Raw genomic sequence first — 19597 nt, forward strand, 5'->3', positions numbered from 1 at the left:
CCAAATAAGACAAGAACTGGACTGAAAATCAGTGGCAACAGCTCTTATGGAGTGATGATTCCTCCCCCAAGCCCAGACTTCAACATTGTTTAAGCAGTTTGGAATCAGCATCGCAGAGAAAAAAACAAAAAACAGCCAAGATCCAAAGAAGAGCTTTGGAATGTCCTTAAAAAAGCCTGTAGAACTAGTCTTCAAGACTACATAAAGAAGGTACATAGAGGACTCAGTTAAACTGTGCTTATTGTCACTGTATCGCAATAATTAACCCAAGTTGCATTTAGGATCCCTACAGTAATTACAGTGATGACACAATCTCTCAATTACCAGACAATTTATCTACAATGGCCATTCTAATGTTCTTTGTCTGTCTGTATTCAAGTTAAAGCATTAAGCTGAAGCACTTTGCCCGACTTGTAAATCTTTAAAACTGAAAAATGTCTAAAACATGTTATGGGCGCTCATCTGATAAAGATTAAAGGCAGCGGCAACTTTATGTGAAATGGGTTTTTAATTGTAAAAAAAAAAAGTCACACAGATCATTTACTGTATCACTGAGTATAAATACAATGGAAAGGTGGCATGGAACAAACCATTTAAAAACCATAAAGCTAAGAGTAAGACAGCAAAGGTTAAACTTGAAACTCAAATTACATGAATCAGACAGGGTAAGGTTGGTAATAATGGTGGGCTCAACATTGTGACTATCATGGACAACCCCATACTTAATATAGTGTAATTTGAGCAAAAGATCACTCGCTATATTAGTATGGGAAAGGAAAATTTAAAAAAAGTTTTTCTTTATTTTCTTTTTTATCTACATTTGAGAAATTCTGCTTGTTAGTGAAATCATAGTGACAAATTGTGTCATACACTCAGCTTTGAGAACATTTTTCACAGAAAGCAGCCTCCTGCTTTGGTCAAATCTGCTGTTTCTCCATCTTAAAAAGTCTATATTTTGTTTGGTGTACCTTTTTAAATGATCGCTTATTTTTCTTAACTTGAAAGACATTTCAAGAAACGCATAATGAGCAGAAACAGAACAACTAAGAACGAATAAGGACAGGAGATAAATTAGCTTTAGGAGCTTTTGATGTCCTCCTGCGCCAAGGGTGATCACATATGGTGTAAATATCCATCTTCAAGACTATTGTTGTCCCACTGAGACATGAGATGAGGCTCATTGCAACCAAAGCAAGCTATGAGCTTATGAGCAGCAAATCTTTGATATTTCCATCCCAGCTAACAGACAATGACACAAAAACACACAAGCAAACAAAATACATGCAAATCAAACCTAAAAAAAACAGTTTTTTCAAAATGATTGGGATTTCTGCTGCTTTAGTGAGCAGAAGGTCTCTCTGAGCCACAGATGGCTTCATGAACTGCAGGGCATTTACGTAGAGAAAGACACAAATTGATACACACTTTATCTCACACCCAATCTCTACAAACTCTCTCAGATTTACACAAACAAGAAGGTGACATTCCAGCAAGACGGTAACACCTGAATTTGCTTTGAAAAACAGATTGAAAACTAACGAACATGGTGTGAAATTCGATTAAAGCTGCACATTCAGAGCAAAATATGAAGTAAAACTGTACCCTGACTTTCTGTGTGAAAGAAAGAGAGACCCACAACTGCTGCTGTCTTTGTATTCCTGTTGGTCAGTTTTTACTTTAAACATTAACAATAGCACTGCAGCTACACTGAAGCTGAACTAATCTACTGTTTCACTGAAGTTTAAGATTCATAAGAACCTTTAGTTCACAAAAAGATAAATGAGAGAAATTTCAACAAAGTAGTGTAACAGCTATCTAAACACGTATAATAAATGCAGTGTACATGCATGTGCACTAAACCTGTAGCAGTGAAGGTTTAAAGAGGATATATCATTATCATAATAACTTGTTTTTAATTTGAAAACAGGTTAAAAAAAAAAAAGGTATTACTGATCACCGATATTTTTCATTGCAACATTTTTACATGTCAAAGAATGCAATCAATAATACTTTAATAATCATTAGCCACAAATAACTAGCCACAGAGGTTTAAATGGCCCACTTTCTAGGCGCGGATATTGTTCATATTGGTTCACTGAACGTTACAATGAGAGCTCAAATGTGGCTGAGAAGTCATTGTTGGTTCTACCTGTTGCTTACCTTGAACAGCACTATTTGACACAGATCTCCAACTACTGAAAACTGGCACCTAGTTTTATTAGACTACTCCAATTCCAGAACATATAGATCACTATAAAAATACAAAAAAATTAGTTTATCTTGCATTTTTTAATATTTTTTCTCCTAAATACAACCAGCCCAGATTATTAGTCCTGCTGTAATGTAAAGGCTTCCACTGTGGACTTGCAGAAACGCACCTAAATCCTTTGAGAGTTATCTCACTAAATACTATCACTGAGTATTTGATTTTCAAAGTGTATGTTGAAGAGCTCTCCATCTTTCACAGGCCTACTCTTCCACTTTCTTTGCTCATTCATTCGGTCAGTCACTACCATGACTGGGCACTAACACACAAATGAACAAACACACACGTGCAACACAGCCATCGTGACTTCAAAGTATCTAATGATTCAATTCTAGCTTGGTTTTACAGTAACTGTGCTTCATATCCAAGCAACACAAATCCCTGAGGACTTAGCTCAGCCAACCCTCCATCACAGTGGGAGATAAATTCAGCAGGAGACTGAATCAAACAGAACACACAACTCTATGACTTTCATTTTTACAAATCCACATGTGTTTACATTTAAAAAGCTCCAAAGCACAACACTAACAAGACACCAATTACTTTATAGTATGCAATGCCAAAAAAAAGAAATAATCTGAATATGGTAATATATGAATCAGAAGCTGAATATGTCTGCCATACAAAATTGCACTGTTTACTGGAGCAAATCTAAAAAAAAAAAGAAAGAAATGGATCTCAAAACTGATTCCAAGCACATCTCCCAGCTCAGCTACTGCTGCCAAATATCACCCCACAGATTGGCTGAGTGTGATAGTCTTTGAGCACCAGCTAGCAGACTGCTTTTGTTACTCTGACCTTGATCCATACACATCAGTGAAGGTCTAGATTTTAGAAAAATAGAGCAGAATGAACCTTACGATACAAGTATCAGATTAGTACTGCACAGAAGTTTAATTGTTGAGAGAGAAAAATTTCCCACAAGCAGCAGCGACAGAGTAGGAAAAGCTCCCCAACAGCTAGAAGCAGGTGAAAGAGACAAAAAGATGGCAGGACGTTGAGATAATAGAAGACGATAAATAAAAAGCAGCAAAACGGAGGAGCTCAAAATGTGATTTCACAGTTCAACAGCTGACTCATTTTTTCTCAAACTACAACAAAAATAATAAGAAATGTCATACTATTTGTTGTCCTCTTGACACACTATCAATGTATTTCTATCACTATTAACCAGGAGACAATGTTTATTTGGTTGTGTTGATTGTAGAAAATTTGTTGACCCATAATTTAATTTTACTTGAAATGTTTGTAAAGATGACAATATCTATGTCAGTCAAACATTGTTGACTACTGAACCCTTCAGTTGCATCCACTAAATATCCACTGGGTGCTGACTGTTTTTACAGACTGGCTTTTAAATCGTTTAATTATTGTGCACAGGAAGCACAGACACGATAACCATCAACAGTCTTTGGTAGATAATATGCTGTGATGCTTCAGGAGAACACTACAGTCACTTGCTTATTTGGCTTTACAACAAAAGTTTGGAGTTTTAACACAAAGTTAAATGCGATATGCTGTATTGACTGCTGTAGCTCGTTTCCAAGGTAATATGTGATAGAAGATCGTAAGACGCTAAAAACATCTGGACAGTGGCAAAAACAGCTTCCTACTTGGTTTCACTGGATGTTTTTCAACGCTCAAGATGCTTAAATGTCTGCTAGAGTGAATATTCCTCTCAGGATGTAAGTCTTTTTTTTTTAATAAACTAGTAAAGTGTTCAAAAGTTGGTCTACCATTCTTCTTTACTCCATTTACCTGCTAATCCCTCACCAATGCATTACTCCCTCCCATGCGAGGTGCAGCCTTTCCTTTCCCATTTCCCTCCCAGCATCCAGGTCATTGATTGATCTTTGGGGGAACAAGTAGAGGGGGTCTGTGTATCATCGAACTATCTTACCGGTGGCTGCTGAGAGTTGAGCGCCCCCCTCTTGGTGGAGCCCCCTCTGGAGCTGAGCCTCTTCCACGACTCTGAAAAACGCCCCCTGGAGGTAGGACGCCCTGGCCCAGATCCTCCGGATGCAACAGACGAATCATCCCGTGTAGAGAACGGCCGCTCCCGTCTTATCTCCCTCCGCTCTGCCCACTTCTTCTTGGAAGCCATTGGTCTTAAAATCTAGCCAAGATTTGTGGAAAGTAGGGAAGCCACGCTTAGTCGAGGAGGCTGTTCTTGAATCAAACCGATGCTACAGGTGGCATCCTCACTTCAGTCTCAACTACCTGTTAGTCTTTCCTCTTGAGTTAAGTCTCCTATTATTACTTCAAAAGATGAAATTTGTCAATTCCACCTCCTTTCTTTCTTTTTTTTTCTTATTTGTCTCTTTCTTCTGATCATTCCATCATCTTTCCATCGAGGTTTTTCTGCAGATTTTCACCAGGTCGACTCCACTTCTGCAATCTTCTTTTTCCTAGTAGCCTTTCTCTGGGTAGAATGACAGTCAGATAGGAAGGTGGTGAAGCATGAGGTTCTGCCTGCACCCTGTTGCATGTGCCGTTACTGTGGCTCAGCCGCTGATGCTGTTTTCCCTCCTCGCAGGGAGAGAGAGAGAGAGAAAAATAGGGAAACAAGGCAAGGCAAGGCAAGGCAAAGAGGGAGGGAGGGAGCAAGAAGGAGTGTGATATTTAGATTTGGGTGAGAGGGGCTTCAAAAAAGATATTAGATAATAAAAAAGAATGAAATGTGAGGAGAAGGAGAAGAAGAAGGAGAAGAAGGTGTAAAAAAGACCAAATGAAAGGTGGTGTAAGGAAAAAAACAAGGCTTGAAAAACAAAGACACAAGCAAGAATGTGAGGAGTGCAGGAATCCTGTTGAATGTAGTGTAGAGCTGGTTGGTTCAAGCTGACTGAGCGGTGCGGACAGCCTGTTCAATAAGTCACTCACTCTTTGTGAACACTGTACTCTGAATACCCACAGCCTCGGCACCCCCATCTCCTGCTCCTCCGGCTCCCCGAGTTTTCATTCACCTCATTTCTCTCCTCTTTTTCTTGGTTTACGGTTCATGAGTTAAGCCACCAGAGCACTTTCTCGGCGGCAAATTAAGGTTGATCCCATGTGAAGTTGGCAGGTATGATCTTCCCCCTCTCCTATCTCTCATTTGAAGTTCTCAGATGTGTCAAAAACTACATGACGATGAGGGGTTATGAGCATGACAGAAGAAGAGTAAGAAGTAATTTCTTCAGTAATTTATGTTACAATGCTAAAAGGGCCTAAAATGCTACTAACTGCATTATGGAAATGGAAGAAAACTAAATACTTTGGGACAACAACACAAGATGAGAGAGATAAAACACAGAGATAAGAAACAAGATAATGAGTTGGGAGAGGAGAGGTGACAATATCTAAACACCAGGGACAATGTTGAGAATGCTCTAAGCAACTACCCACCACCTGGGAGTATGCTGAAGTGTGTATAAGGGACAGAGGACTTAGAAAGTGAGAGACATTTGAAAAGCACGACAGACATCCCCTGAAGAATGAGAGGGGCAACAGGGAAATAGGAATGAAGATCAGCATAAGGCGCAGAGAAAGTACAAACACCTGTTCTGATCAAGAATGGCCCCTTGGAGACATTAAAATTCAGCCTTCGCTTTTGTTTTGAACAACTGACAGCCACATGATTAATATTTTGCTCATCGTGTCATATTTGATTAGAAAAGCTGTGTGGATTGGCTAAGATGGCTAAATCGTGTTGATAATTAATTGCAATGATAATCAAACATGATCAGTCTGATAATAATGCAGTACTGTTAGCAGCACAAAACAAAAGGGACCACACCTGAAAAGGAAAAAAAAAGGTTTATCGGTTTACACAGAGGACAAGCCTAGACTGGGTCTAGGAGTTCCAGTGCAAAAAGTCTACCAGGGAAACAATTATTCATCAGATATATTTGTGTAAGTTTATCATTTCTTATTGTAATCTTCAAAACATGAAGACTCAAAGTGCAATGCCACTGAGGAGTTTGGTACCAACTCCGCAATATTTATAGCTCCAACAGGCTCCAATCAAATTAAATTGAATATTATAATAGAACGGAAATCCTTGGAAAATGATTCAATAACTAAAAAGCCGACCTAAACAGTGCTAATTTTGACAAAACCAGTTTCAAGTCTAACTCCCTAGCTCCATCTTCTAGTCCAGACATGATTATTTCTGGCAAAAGAAAGACCAAGAAATAGGAAGTTTCCTTCCATCATAAAGCTAAATAAGCAATAGATGCATCACTTAATACGATAAGTTAGTTTAAAGATAAAGTGCAGGGATGGCAAAGTACAGTGTGTGTGCCCAAGCCCTGCATGGGACAATAGCTTGGGATAATGGTTTTATTGCTGAGAGACCCCACTTATAAATAGAAAATAATTTAGTAAATAACAACATTTTCCCCTAATAAATGGAATATATATATATATATGTGTGTATAGTAGTATGTGTGTATGTGTGTATTCAAGCTGACATCAGCCTCCCACCGTTCCCTCACCCCTTTATTTAACATCAAAGATCCACCTACACATTGTCATGTGGTTGCTATGGTTGCATGAAAACTAATGCATTGGATCACGAGAACTTCATTAGTACTCCAACGTACATATCAGCACTTTCATGTACATGTTTTCCAAATGAAATCGACAAAGACACATTCTCTCACAGTTTGTTTTGTCTCTCTCGCACACATGCAGCCATCATTCGCGAGGTTTTATTGATCTCCTGAAATGATGGAGCAGTGCAGTAAATACAATGTGAAAAGTAACACGTCATGCAACAGAAAAAAAGTGTAATAAGAGGACATCTTGTACAGATTTGACTGACATGTTAATCAAAACGAACCCATTAATTCTGGGTCATCTCATAAAACAAACAACTTTTGGTTGTTTGGCTTTGTCAGATAATTCAACTTCAGGGAAAATATGCCGTCAAAGTGTCAAGCTTAGACTCTAACAAGTGACGCGAATGCCAAAAGAGCTGTGATTAGCTGACAAAATAACAAAACACTTGAGAAAAATTGGTCAGTCAAGTTCCAATCTTCTAAACAAATTCTCAGTGTCAGACTTGTTTAACAAGACATTCGTTCTTGTCTTCAAGGCCATAGACAATGAAAGAGGATCAGAGTTCATAGACATCAGTCCAATTAAGAATGTGAACCACAGTGGCAGAACTGTTATATAATGAGCATCAACACAGCATCTCCTGAGAGAGAATTCTGGTGTTTCAGAATTGTATCCATCTATAAAACACGAAGCTTGTGGAACAAATTATGCCTCTGCTGTTTGCTAAAAAATGAGCTTTCATTCATCCTTAGCTTGGGGTTTTCTCTGAATTTGAGCAGTTTTTGTCGCCATTATTATACCAGCTTATTAGACTAAAATCCTGATAACTCCCAACTATTCATTTTAAATGAATGATCGTTCCCAAACCTTTGACCGGTACTGTACCCTTGCTAACTGCAGACCAAATGTTCTGTTTAACTTCATCAGCCAGTGGGACTAGTTTCCAGAATACAAATAACTCATTTGGATGGCATTCAACGAACATAGATTAGATTAGGACACATACACAATCTTTTTTTCTGATGACTTATCCATGACCTGTCCATGGTTGTGCAGTGTGTAGCTGCAGAGTCAGATAGCTGCAGAGTAACAGTGATATTTTATTTCTTCCACCTTGTGCCTTTTAGATATCAGCTCATCTTCTACCCGTTGCATTACTCACAGAAACATACACTTAGGCCAGAGCGCCCAAACCTTTGCATCACATTAGAGGTCAGACATAGAATTTGACATTTGAGTTTTGACATTCACAATTCATGGCCTCATTCTTCTCCTGTATTTGTAGTTAAACTACCAGAGTATTATTTTTTTTTTTTTTTTTTTTTATATGAGTTTTAAAACCCACCACTTCTATCAAAAAAGAAAAAAAAACGGCTCCTCTACACTGACTTGCATCAGAGCAGTGCTCACAAACCTTTTGGTCAAACTTTAAAAGGATGTGATCAAGAGATGTAAAGAGGCCACAAGAAGTTATCTCTCCTTACATGTTTTCTGCACAATGCCTCGGCAGACAGCACCTCAAAGGAACAGATCCATTGGTCTGTTCATAGCTGACATATGCATAAAGAATATAGCCATGAAAATTAAGTCTGCCATCTCACAGTATACATTTGCGTAGCATGTTGATTCCATTCAATTCCACCACATATGAGTGCTGCTTGTTAGGATTAACAAACTGGCCTAGTCCACCTGTAAATAAGATTTCAGCCAACGTCACTTAAGGTTCTTGCTATCATAAAAAAGAACAACAGACATGTGACTGGAACAGTGAGAAACTACTTGGAGGACATACACGGTAGACCATATAATCACTGTACTGTGAGTTTATGAATGTTTTTAATTATTATGACTACAGATATGTGTTAAATAGCAATCACAATCAAAAACAGTCTATAATTTTACAGTATTGGAGTAGTCTGAGTGTTGAAGGAGCCTGGGGAGGATCAACCGTGGTCCTGGCCCCAGAAGTGGAAAGGCGTCAACTCTGTGTGGTGCCAGCATTGTGATTGCAGATGCATCGACCCCATCGGATACAAGAAGAGATGCGTCAACGCACCTAAGCGCTTTGTTTGGGTTTTGACAAAATCAGAAACAGGAAAGGTAGAGCATCGTAGCCATTGGCAGAAGTGAAGCTGGACATCTGGGACCCAAGTTTGCTTCTAGCAAGCTGGCTTGGTGGTTCTAGGACAGGGTCTGTCTGAGAGCTGGTTGGACGGCTGAGTGGTTAGCAGCTTGCTGGCTTTAGAATCAGGTCCAGCAGAAATAAGGCCAGGGAGCTGGAGGCTTTGGTTTCTTCAAAGAAGTTGTTATAAAGGCCAAACACAACCCCCAGAAAGGTGAGTCCTCGGCTGGTTCAAGCTGGCATTCATCTTCTGGTTGGAGGCTTGCAGTTCCGGTAGACTGGTGCCAGCTGGGTCAGTTTTTTGTTTTTTTTCCCTTACTGTTAAGTTTTCGGTCTTAAAGAACCAAACTGTGGCTGCACTGATGTATGGAGAACTGTTGCCTCATAACAAGAAAACTCCCAGTTTAAATCTTGGCCGTGGTCTTTATATATGGAGTTTGCATGTTTGCCCCAGGTTATCTGGCTTCTTCCCAAAGTCCAAAAACATTTGTTCCATGTTAATTGGCAAGTCTAAATTGACTGTGAGCATGCCTGGTTGTTTGTCTCTAGCTTCTCACCTTGTGACAGCTGGGATAAACACAAGCCTCCCCATGACCCTTAGCAGTATAAAGTGCCCATGGAAAATTAATGAATGAAAGAATCTAAATGCAGAACAGAAAGCAAGATTTATTTCAAAGCTTCAAAAATTCCAGTGTTACAGCAAACTGAAAGACGTAATTCTCCCCAAACTAATGCTTGATGAAGTAAAACAGGGGACACCAGGTAAGACACAGGGCCAACTATTAACACAGACAAAAACAGAGAGTACAAGGAACAACTGGTTTTCAGACAGAGGGAGAAACATGAAGCTGAATACATGTTAAAACTGGGAGAAGACGAAAACAATAAAGGAACCTCAAAGATACAGTGAAGAAGAAGAATTACAACAAGACAAGACACACAAGGGGAGAACTCTTTTAAGTTAAACTGAAAACAAAGAGACTAAGTTATTGTAATTCAACTAAAACTCAACACCATCACAGTTGTGTGTTAACAATGTAGTCTTCTGTTGTACTGAATTCATTTTAAACATCCTCCTAATTAGTACGCTTACCTTAAATTCCCTCAGTAAACATGCAGCCAAGACACACAATTATACGGTGGTGAAATGTTTCTGAGATCTGTTGTCTTTCTTATTTTTGCAGGATTAGAGTGAAACTAGACATATCTTTCCTACCTTAATTTCTGTGCACAGTGGGGTCAGGACTCTCCTGGTATGAGATTTTCTTGTCATTTTACCTTAGAGGAAAAAAGGAAAGACAAATGGTGAAAAGAGCATGAAAAATATATGTTGTCCCTCTTGCCCTGAACAAGAGCTATAAATGTGCCTCAAAATCCCATCAGAAAGAAGTGATGGAGATACCTCATCTCAGTCCAGCAATTTATTTCTTTCCTGAAAACATGTTTAATTTGTTTGTTTTTTTTCATTGAAACAATGTTTGAACTTTCATGATTTAGAGTATTTTAGTAATTTATTTAAAATGAACAAACACAGACATACTTTCTTTTATTAACTGCATTCATTCAGTCATTTCAGTTGTTAAGAAGGATTTCGCATTTTTTTAAGACCGGTGAAATTGTATTTTGTCTGTAACTATATAAATACATACTAACAACACTACAGTAAAAATAATTGGAAATGTGTTAGTGTTCACTGGAGGGTAAAAGAAAGAAAGAAAGAAAGAAAGAAAGAAAGAAAGAAAGAAAGAAAGAAAGAAAGAAAGAAAGAAAGAAAGAAAGAAAGAAAGAAAGAAAGAAAGAAAGAAAGAAAGAAAGAAAGAAAGAAAGAAAGAAAGAAAGAAAGAAAGAAAGAAAGAAAGAAAGAAAGAAAGAAAGAAAGAAAGAAAGGACTGAATTAATTAAAATGTGAGGGGTTTTTTTCACATTGGGTTCCAATGTCTGGTTTAAATTTTTTAGGAAGAAACAGAGCTACATCAATCAAATATATTTAATGAAATGAGGCAGGTGTGACAGGCTGACAACTTTGCCTTGGTTTTCCATACAAGATTTGAACAGCTCTCATTCCCAATCCATATCTTCCCAGCTTTGATTTATTCAGCAGAGAGAACCATACTCTGCCTGACACAATGCCACCTCAGTCAAATGAGCAAATCCTCACAGAATATTAGAGTCATGAATTCAGGATCCCCGTACCTTTTCTCCACCTTGAAACTGTTCCAGCTGAATCATGTGATTACTTTTTAGTTCCAATCATTATCAGTTTGCTTCTTTCACATATTTGTAATTCAGATTCTGTGGTAAATAAAAAAGTGCATTTATTCCAACAACAGTATGCAGGCGGCTGTGTTTACCCAACTGATCATTAGCTTGTGTCTCCTCTCATATCGGAACACTAATTACCGTTTCCTCTCTGTGCGACAGAAAGGTTGGGGATGCATTTTTAAGCAGGCTGATGCCATCAATAATTCACATGCAACATTCACTGACAATATGTGTGTTTCTTTTTGCCAGAATTTGTGAATTTCTTGAAGTACATTGGCCCTGTGCATCAGGTGCATGTTTACAGATAGTACTCTGGTGGAGTGTTTTTGGCCAAAAGAGAAAGAGACATAAAAAATAAGCACTTAAGCTATTGACTAGATGAGAAACTATTTGTGAAAATACTCTAACACAGATGTGTAAACAAGAATCAAACAAAGGAAAAAGGCATGTTTTCAGGCCCTTTCTGTTGCTTTCTATATGTCAGTTGGAAAGCCTCAACAAGCTGTCAGGCTGTAAAAGCAGATGAGCCAAAAGCAGGCGCAGCCTCCTGTAGAGAAGTGTCACCAAAACTGTTCAGATTGCAGCTGAAACTCCTACACATCTCCCAGACTGTTTGATAACAGTCTAAATGACAGCCAGCAAGCCCATGATACTGTCAATATGCTCGCAAAATGATGCATTTGCAATTTTCATCTGTGCTTGTACCTATGTGTGGGTTTCAGTGAGTCACTCACGCTGGCTTTCTGTCTACACCACTCTAATGAGGGACAGCTCATATTTATCTGACGATAGATCAGCTTGGAGACAAATCATCTAATCCCTGAATCAAGGAGGGAAGACCGAAGCATGTGCATGCTCACATAACACGCCAATTCCACAGTAATGACGATACTATGCCAATTGAGATCTTATCGTGTCGTGATCAAATCTTTGGCTACTTTTCCAATATAAATGTAAAATTTCAAAAAAGACTTAGTTTGAAGAAAGGCCGTAAATATGTAAAAGAGAAACCTGAATATCAACTGAACATTACATTCTGCTCACACAAAAAAAGCCTACTTTGAAAACAATGCAAGTAAGAAGCTGAAAGTTGATTAGTCTTGTTAGGGGACAAAGAATACCTCTGAGGCTCGTTTTTGACAAATGAGCTAAATCCCTGTTTTACTAACATGGAGCAAGCTATGGTGGATGATTTATACATTGAGAGCATATGGCTGCTTCAGTGTCCAATGGCCAACAGATGGAGGGATATGGCAAGAAAGAGAAAGAAGATGATTATGATTTATTTAGCACTGGAGCAGCCAAAAGCTTTTCAGCATTAATCTGTTACTACAGCTTAAATAATGCAATTTTTATTGTCACCCAATAAATATTCATCACACAAAAGAACCTCAAAAAACTTTGCCCTCATTCCATTGTGACCTCATCAGAATTTCTGTGTATGTTTCAAATCATCATTAGTCTTAGCTTTTTAATTACATTTTTATACCCATATAGCTCAGGCTACATATCAAAGTGCCTTCAAATTCAAAATGGCTGAAATCTTACCACTCTGAAAGTTCCTGAAGCTCCTTTTAGGGATGGCCTCTTCCTGTTCTTACTTCACTTGAGTCTTGAACTTCTAAATTATCTTCTGATGGAAGATGTTTGTGTCTTTTAAAGCCAACCAGATGAGGAAGAGAGTCAGGAGAGAGAAATGATGGCTGTGAAAAGATGGTTGGCTCCAGGAGTCAGAAGCCACAGGTGGGCAAGACGTCCCTCTGCTACTGATGGCGTGTTGGAGGATAGGGCATGACGTAGCCAATGGAAATGTGCAAGTGTGTGCGTAAGTGTGTGAGACACTGTCAGTCTCTATTAAACACACCTATAGGTCCATGTGGAACGCAAGGATGAAGATCGAAAGATTCCAAAATCATCTTGTTACACTGTCAAAATCAGCCAAACCTCTCCTCTAAATACAATCACCAGAGCTGTTGCACTCATCTAATTAACTGAATGTGCTGGATTGTTTAAATGCTCTCTTTCTTTGAGCCTGAGTCAGAGAGAAGAAGACGATGAAGAGAAAGAGGCTGTCTTCTTATGTTGCACCCCTCCTCTGGCATCCATGAAGGTTACAGAAATGCTCAAGTTGATGAAGATCCTCCAGTGATGCTCTGTCCTCTCTCACTGGTTTAAAAGTCTGTACATTGATTCCTCTAACAGGCAATGAAAGATAGCGAAAATCAGAGTGTCAGGGAAAACCTGTTGTCGCAGGTCTGGTTTCTGTCTGGGCCTGATGAGCGTGTAGCTGGTGCAGCGTCACCAACAAAAGCACCTGAGTCACATTTACTCTGAGGGGCTGCCGTGTGGGAGACTCAGTGTGTGTCACCCCCAGTGATCCAGATCCTTTGAGCATCTCACTGAGGCACGTTGCTAGGTGAGGATGTTATGAGGCCCACCCCAAATCCCTCACACTACAAACACACATACATACACGCAATCACAGCGCACGGTTTGAAGGGAAGAGGGCTAATGATAGCAAATAAAGAAAAGCAAACAGCGGGTGGTTAACGAGTGCAAATTTAGTTGTGCGCTGTACTGAATTAATTAGGAGATCACTTTGATGCCACAGCAACAGAGGGGAGGAGTTGTCTTGTGAGACAACAGCAAGGGGCCCCTGTCAAGCCACAGATCACTTTAGGGCCCTGAGACTCCTATCTGTTGTTTGGAAACATAAGCATGACATAACCTCTCGCTCTGTTCATCGGTATCCATCTGCTCTTCTTCTTGTATCTCTCTCAGCAATTTTCAGCTTATCTGTTTTTCCCTTTTCTTTGCTTTCAGTGTATCCTCTTGCTACCCCCCTGCCTTTCTTCTCCTTCACTTTGTCCATTTTCTAATCATGGGCTGCCTGCATCAGTGTGGCTGTGAGTTTAAAAGCCCAGTTGTGACCTGTCACATCAGATACAAACTAGTTCTGAACGGGGTCTCATTCAATTCCACACCGCTCCATCATGCAACCTTGCACACCTGCTGCACACACAGACCTAAACACCATACACATAAGCATCCTCAGGTTTTATAGTCTTAAATAAATGAGGAAGAAAGACAGAATGAGATAAAAGAAAATAGAAGTGCACAAACAAGAGAAAGTAATTAGGAGAGACATAAAGGTCTACACAATAGTTCCAGCTAACAGAGCACAATTAGTAATAAATTACCTGACGATGAGTAACACTGAGTAGGTGGTTCTACATGCAGGGTACAAATAAAAGACAGTGATTGTAGAAAAAGAGCTTGATGATAAGGAGGAGTATGCAGAGGAGGATAGTGAACAATGTGGACACTGTGAAGGAAAGAAGAGTGACTGAACAAAAAATGAAATGTTTGCCCTCGTGTGTTTTCTGTTTTATTTACTTCCTGTGCCACACCAAGTTTTTTGTTGCTGATTGCAAAACCTGCTTCTCATTTGTAATCAGCTCTGTGAGTATTTATTGTCCAGGTTTTCCTTTGTTCAGTGCCAGAGCCTCAGCTTCCGTTGTCATTCGCTGATGTGTCCTTGCATCTACTCAGCGTCCTGGATCTCCTGTTTCTGCAGCACTTTGTTTGTTTTGAAATAAAGTATTGGCTGCCCTTATCTGCCGGCACGTGATTCTGCATTTGGATTCTCCAACCACATCATTTAATAGAATGCTTGTATAAAGCTGCAAATAAGTATTAACATATGACTTAAACATACTGTGTTAGAGATGTTAATGATAAATTCTGACCTTCTCTGGCTCTAATTCTGCATTTGGATTCTCCAACCACATCATTTAATAGAATGCTTGTATAAAGCTGCAAATAAGTATTAACATATGACTTAAACATACTATGTTAGAGATGTTAATGATAAATTCTGACCTTCTCTGGCTCTAATCCTTAATTAACCATCTACGTGTTTCATTCTAGATAACTTTCTTATTGGACGGTACGATGCATTTTCTGCAGCCAGCCTGACGTTTTTCACGAAGAAGTCTAAGGTAGCCATCTTTTCGCATAATGTTGTTTACTTTGACAAGGTAGCCGTGCTCGCTGGCTGAAAGAAAACACTCACAGCATTCCCATCACCACAGTTTACCCTTGAGATGGTGTTCTTAGGGTTGAATGCTTGTTTCTTTCACCAGACAAAAGTCATGTACCTTTGTCCTAACCCAACTCAATTTCTAACTCGGGCCACAAAATGAACGCCCAAAAGCTTCAATCCTTCTTTTGCAGAGTCTAGACAAGCTTTTGTTTGCCTGTCTCCGTGGAGTCGTCTTTAGCCAGTGCCCATGGAGACCAGTCTTGTGCAGTTTCTGCCCTTGAGGTGTTGGTAACAGAATTGCTGTGATTTATCGAGAAGGCCTCGGTGGTGATCATGGGAGCTTTGTCGATTATTGGAAAAGAGGACTACAATGAGACTTTACAGGAAAACGTCAAACGACTGACTGGAGAGCTTAGCCCTAGGCACCACTGGACCACCTTTCGATAACAATGTGATCCAAAATATAAAGCCAAAGTGTTCAAAAATAACAATTTATTGCAGTATCAAAGCCACAATTGAGACTTGAATCTAATTGAGTATCTATGGCGGCAACCATTGCCAGAATGGTGGAATAGAAGCCTCCCAACCTCATGGAAGAGGTCACTGTCACAGAACAGGAAGTGGTCCAAAATCCTTGTAGGGTAACGTAAGAAGCTTCAGTCTTAGTATGACAAATGTTTTATTGCTGTGATTGCTAATAAAAGATACCAAGAAGATTATGCAACATAAGGAACAAAGACGAGCATTTAGCTAACATTGTGTCAGCATATAAAAGAGGGTAGATCCTTTTAGGCATGACTGATGGCAGCCTTCCTCACCCCCACTCAATGATTTCACACACTCGGCTGGTCAGATGGAAATGTTAACAATAAGAATCAGTCTCTGCTAACCACCTTTGTTTGTCTAACAGGCAATACGTTTGATTCACAGTAGCCGGAAGCTTAATATTGGAGCTATCAAGGCAGACACAAATCTGTAAACCTTTCTCCAATGAACTCTGACTATCTTGTTTTGGCAACCACACTATGTGTCCCATCTTGATCTGTTTCAACAGACGATTGGTCTCACAGGAAGAATTAGACTAGTTAGAGACTGAAGCTGACAGCAACAGGCAAGACTGCAACCATGATAATCATCATTTTTATAGTCATCATTATTGTGATTGCCAAACACTGATGGCTCCCTCCTTTCATGAACATTTTAATAGCCTCATGAGAGCAGACTTTGCCAATGAACAGCTGCGAAAGCTCTCAAAAAGTTCTCAGCAATGGCACTAAACTGTCATTCTGCTGAAAGAATCATGTTTAAACCCAAAAGCTTCCATAATGTTCCTTTACAACTACACAAAATTTAATATAACAAAACTAATAAAGCTCCTTCTAATCCTTGTTACATGCATCATTGTACCACAAATCATCAGAGACCCACATAGTTAAAGTTTGGCTTTAAAAGTCCCATGCTGAGTTTTAGCTTTCAAACATCACAAAGCCTTGAATTTAATTCCCAACACACAGCCACATATTCAATTAGTGACCGATTAAAGTACAGAACATACACTTCCGACAGTAAATAACTGCATCATAATCCTTTTTTTATTGCATTTCTTGGGTTGTGATTAGCCAGCATTGCGCTGTGTGGAAAATGAACACCATCTCTTCTAGTAATAGCTCAGACTAGTACAAGGCTGTTAAGTGTCATGGCCATACCTCTTCATCCACAGTTAGATAAGGTTAATTCACTGTCTAATGGCTCAGAGAACTGATGAACCATTTGATGTTAAAGGGTAATTGCCTATGTCTGAGTGCTGTTGCGTGTCTGAGGGTGGGAGATGGGGGTGTGAAAGCACACTCAGAAGCATAAATATACCACCGTACTGTCAGAGAAGATTACGGACATCATTAAAATATTTCCTCTGTGACCTTACTGCAATGCTTTCCATGTCAACACAAACTAATCAGCAAACGTTTGTGGTCAGTGTCTACAAGTGCATAGTTACAGAGACAGACATTGCACATGTGCTGTCCTACAACATCCTTATAGATGTTTGGTGATGTAGCATCTTATCAGGCCCTTTAAAAGCCCCTTCTATTTGTATAACAGTGTATGAATCTCTCTGCCGTCATCTTTAACCATCCACCCCACCTGGCTTGTGTGACAACACTGAGTAGAGAGGAAATGAGGCCATACATGTAGTCAAAAGCTCCTACTGACCCCAGCCCACGTGTCTTTGTGTGGCACTTTGCTGGAGTTACTGTGACATTAAGCTGACAGGAGATTTACATTACTCCTCAGGGCTGTGAGGACACAGGGAGAGGGGTAGCCATGGAAACAGACCCCTACATGGCTGTCAGACCTGTTTAATTATTCAGGACCACCATCACTAAGCATCAGCAGGGCATCAACTGAAACCACTGAAAAGACTGAATAGTGAGTTTTAAAAACACTGTGCCATATTCCAAGTTTGGAAATCCAGATAAATTTACCTTATATATATATATATTAGCTGAGGTGATGAGTCTCCCTCATACACTGTACATTTCCACGCACACAGTCAAGCTCTAATAATCCGATAAGCTAAGGCAGGCGGAAAGCAATTCTTTCTAATGTCAGCAGTCATGTCACTTTTCGCTACAGGTGAATATCAATCTAAATCTAACTTTATTGAAGCTTTTAAAGCTTTTAAGGCAGTGAATGAAGAGCTGCCGGGAACCTTGGAAAAATGGCATGAAGACAAAAAACAAATCTAAACCACAGATCATGACAGGAACTGGTGAACAAGATGAAGAGTAGAAGAAAAAAAAAAGCTTGTTGAGCATTGTGGTATGGTGGTTTGCATTGTTGACTTACAGCAACTTTGAATCTCCAGCTGAAGTCTCCCTGGGTAGAATTTGCATGTTGTCCCTGTGCCTTTGCTGAAACTAGTCTAAAACTTTTTTTTTGCTTTTCAACCGACCTTTTAAAGAGAGCAGAGAGCTTAGTTAGGTTCAAATGACTAAGACACAAGAGAAGACACAATTAATATTGTGATACAAGTTTGTGTTTCCATAGTTATACCCTTTTTGTGAAAACAATAAACAGAATAGTGCTAAAGGCTGCTGCCCACACAGGTCTCTAATGTGATATCTTTAGCTTTGGCATTTCTCTAAATGTATTTGCACAGTTCAAAAGCCTGAGTGTTACATAATCAAAAACTCAACTGTAAAGAATATTCAGTTCAACAGTGCAACATGGGAACAAGGACACATCAAAGCAGACCAAGATCAACCCATTACAAAAGCTTTTTAAATATTTCTGGCAACAATAGATCTAATGCAATCTATGTCTGCAATGACAATGAAAGTAAAAGTTTAAATGGGTCTAAATCAACCTAAAGCATCAGGCTTTGGAGGCAGTGAGAAACAATGAGAAGAGTCAGAGCAATTCCACCAGTCGGTGTCGGTGTGGGTTCCCCCCCAACCCCTTTGGCAGTTGTCTAGTTGTTAAAAGAGCTGCTGTCATCATCATTTTTCCTGTAAATGGCACCACTCCAGCCTGTCCTCCCTCATTTAGAAAAAGATGTGAAGTGTGTGGGAACACTGTGTCCATGGTCAAGTATATTCAATATCTGAGCCATATGGGTGGGCTGTGCAGTTAAGACTGTACCATATTTCTTTAATCTGTAAGTAGCTTCTTGGCTGGTACAAATAAGCACACAGAAGAAATGACAACAATATCAACACATCTAAAAAGGTTTACTTTACCATTAACAAAGGAGATCTTTTTCTGCATTTAGCTTGGAAAACGGATTGTGGATGATATAATTCAGAACTTAACACGTCTCTCGTTCGGATTTAAATTTGTAAAAATTATATCAAAGTTGTTTTTCATTATAACTTTAATAGTTTAACACGTTTGATAGAAGATGTTTATCGTTGTCTCTTAAGCCCATCAAAATCAATCTTCGGCCTTGGATCCCATCTTGCATCATGTTAGCCATGGTTAGCTCCTGATGCTAACAATAATGTTAATTTCACCACAAACACAGATCTGACTACATAGCTAATATCAGCTGTAGGTACTATTTTTTTGGTAAAAATCTATTTCAGAGTAGACATAAAGGAATCCCAAAGACAACATAAAAAAATCTAGACTTGTCCAAAGCAACTAAGCTGATGCCATATGCAAACAAACTGAACATGACGAGCTTTAAAAGGATATGCAATTGCAGTCTTTGTTTGGGGTGCTAAATGAAAATCAAGTGTGGAAAATCTTAAAGTAAATAGAGAATAGCACACAAAACTTCAGGACAAGGCTTACTTAACTGTGTTACTCATTTATTTCAGCAATTTCAAAACATAAAAGCCTTTTGCACCTGTAAGGA

Source organism: Leuresthes tenuis, unplaced genomic scaffold (genome assembly GCF_036924035.1).
Source record: "Leuresthes tenuis unplaced genomic scaffold, fLeuTen1.0.hap1 SCAF_6, whole genome shotgun sequence".
NCBI classification, from domain to species: Eukaryota; Metazoa; Chordata; class Actinopteri; order Atheriniformes; family Atherinopsidae; genus Leuresthes; species Leuresthes tenuis.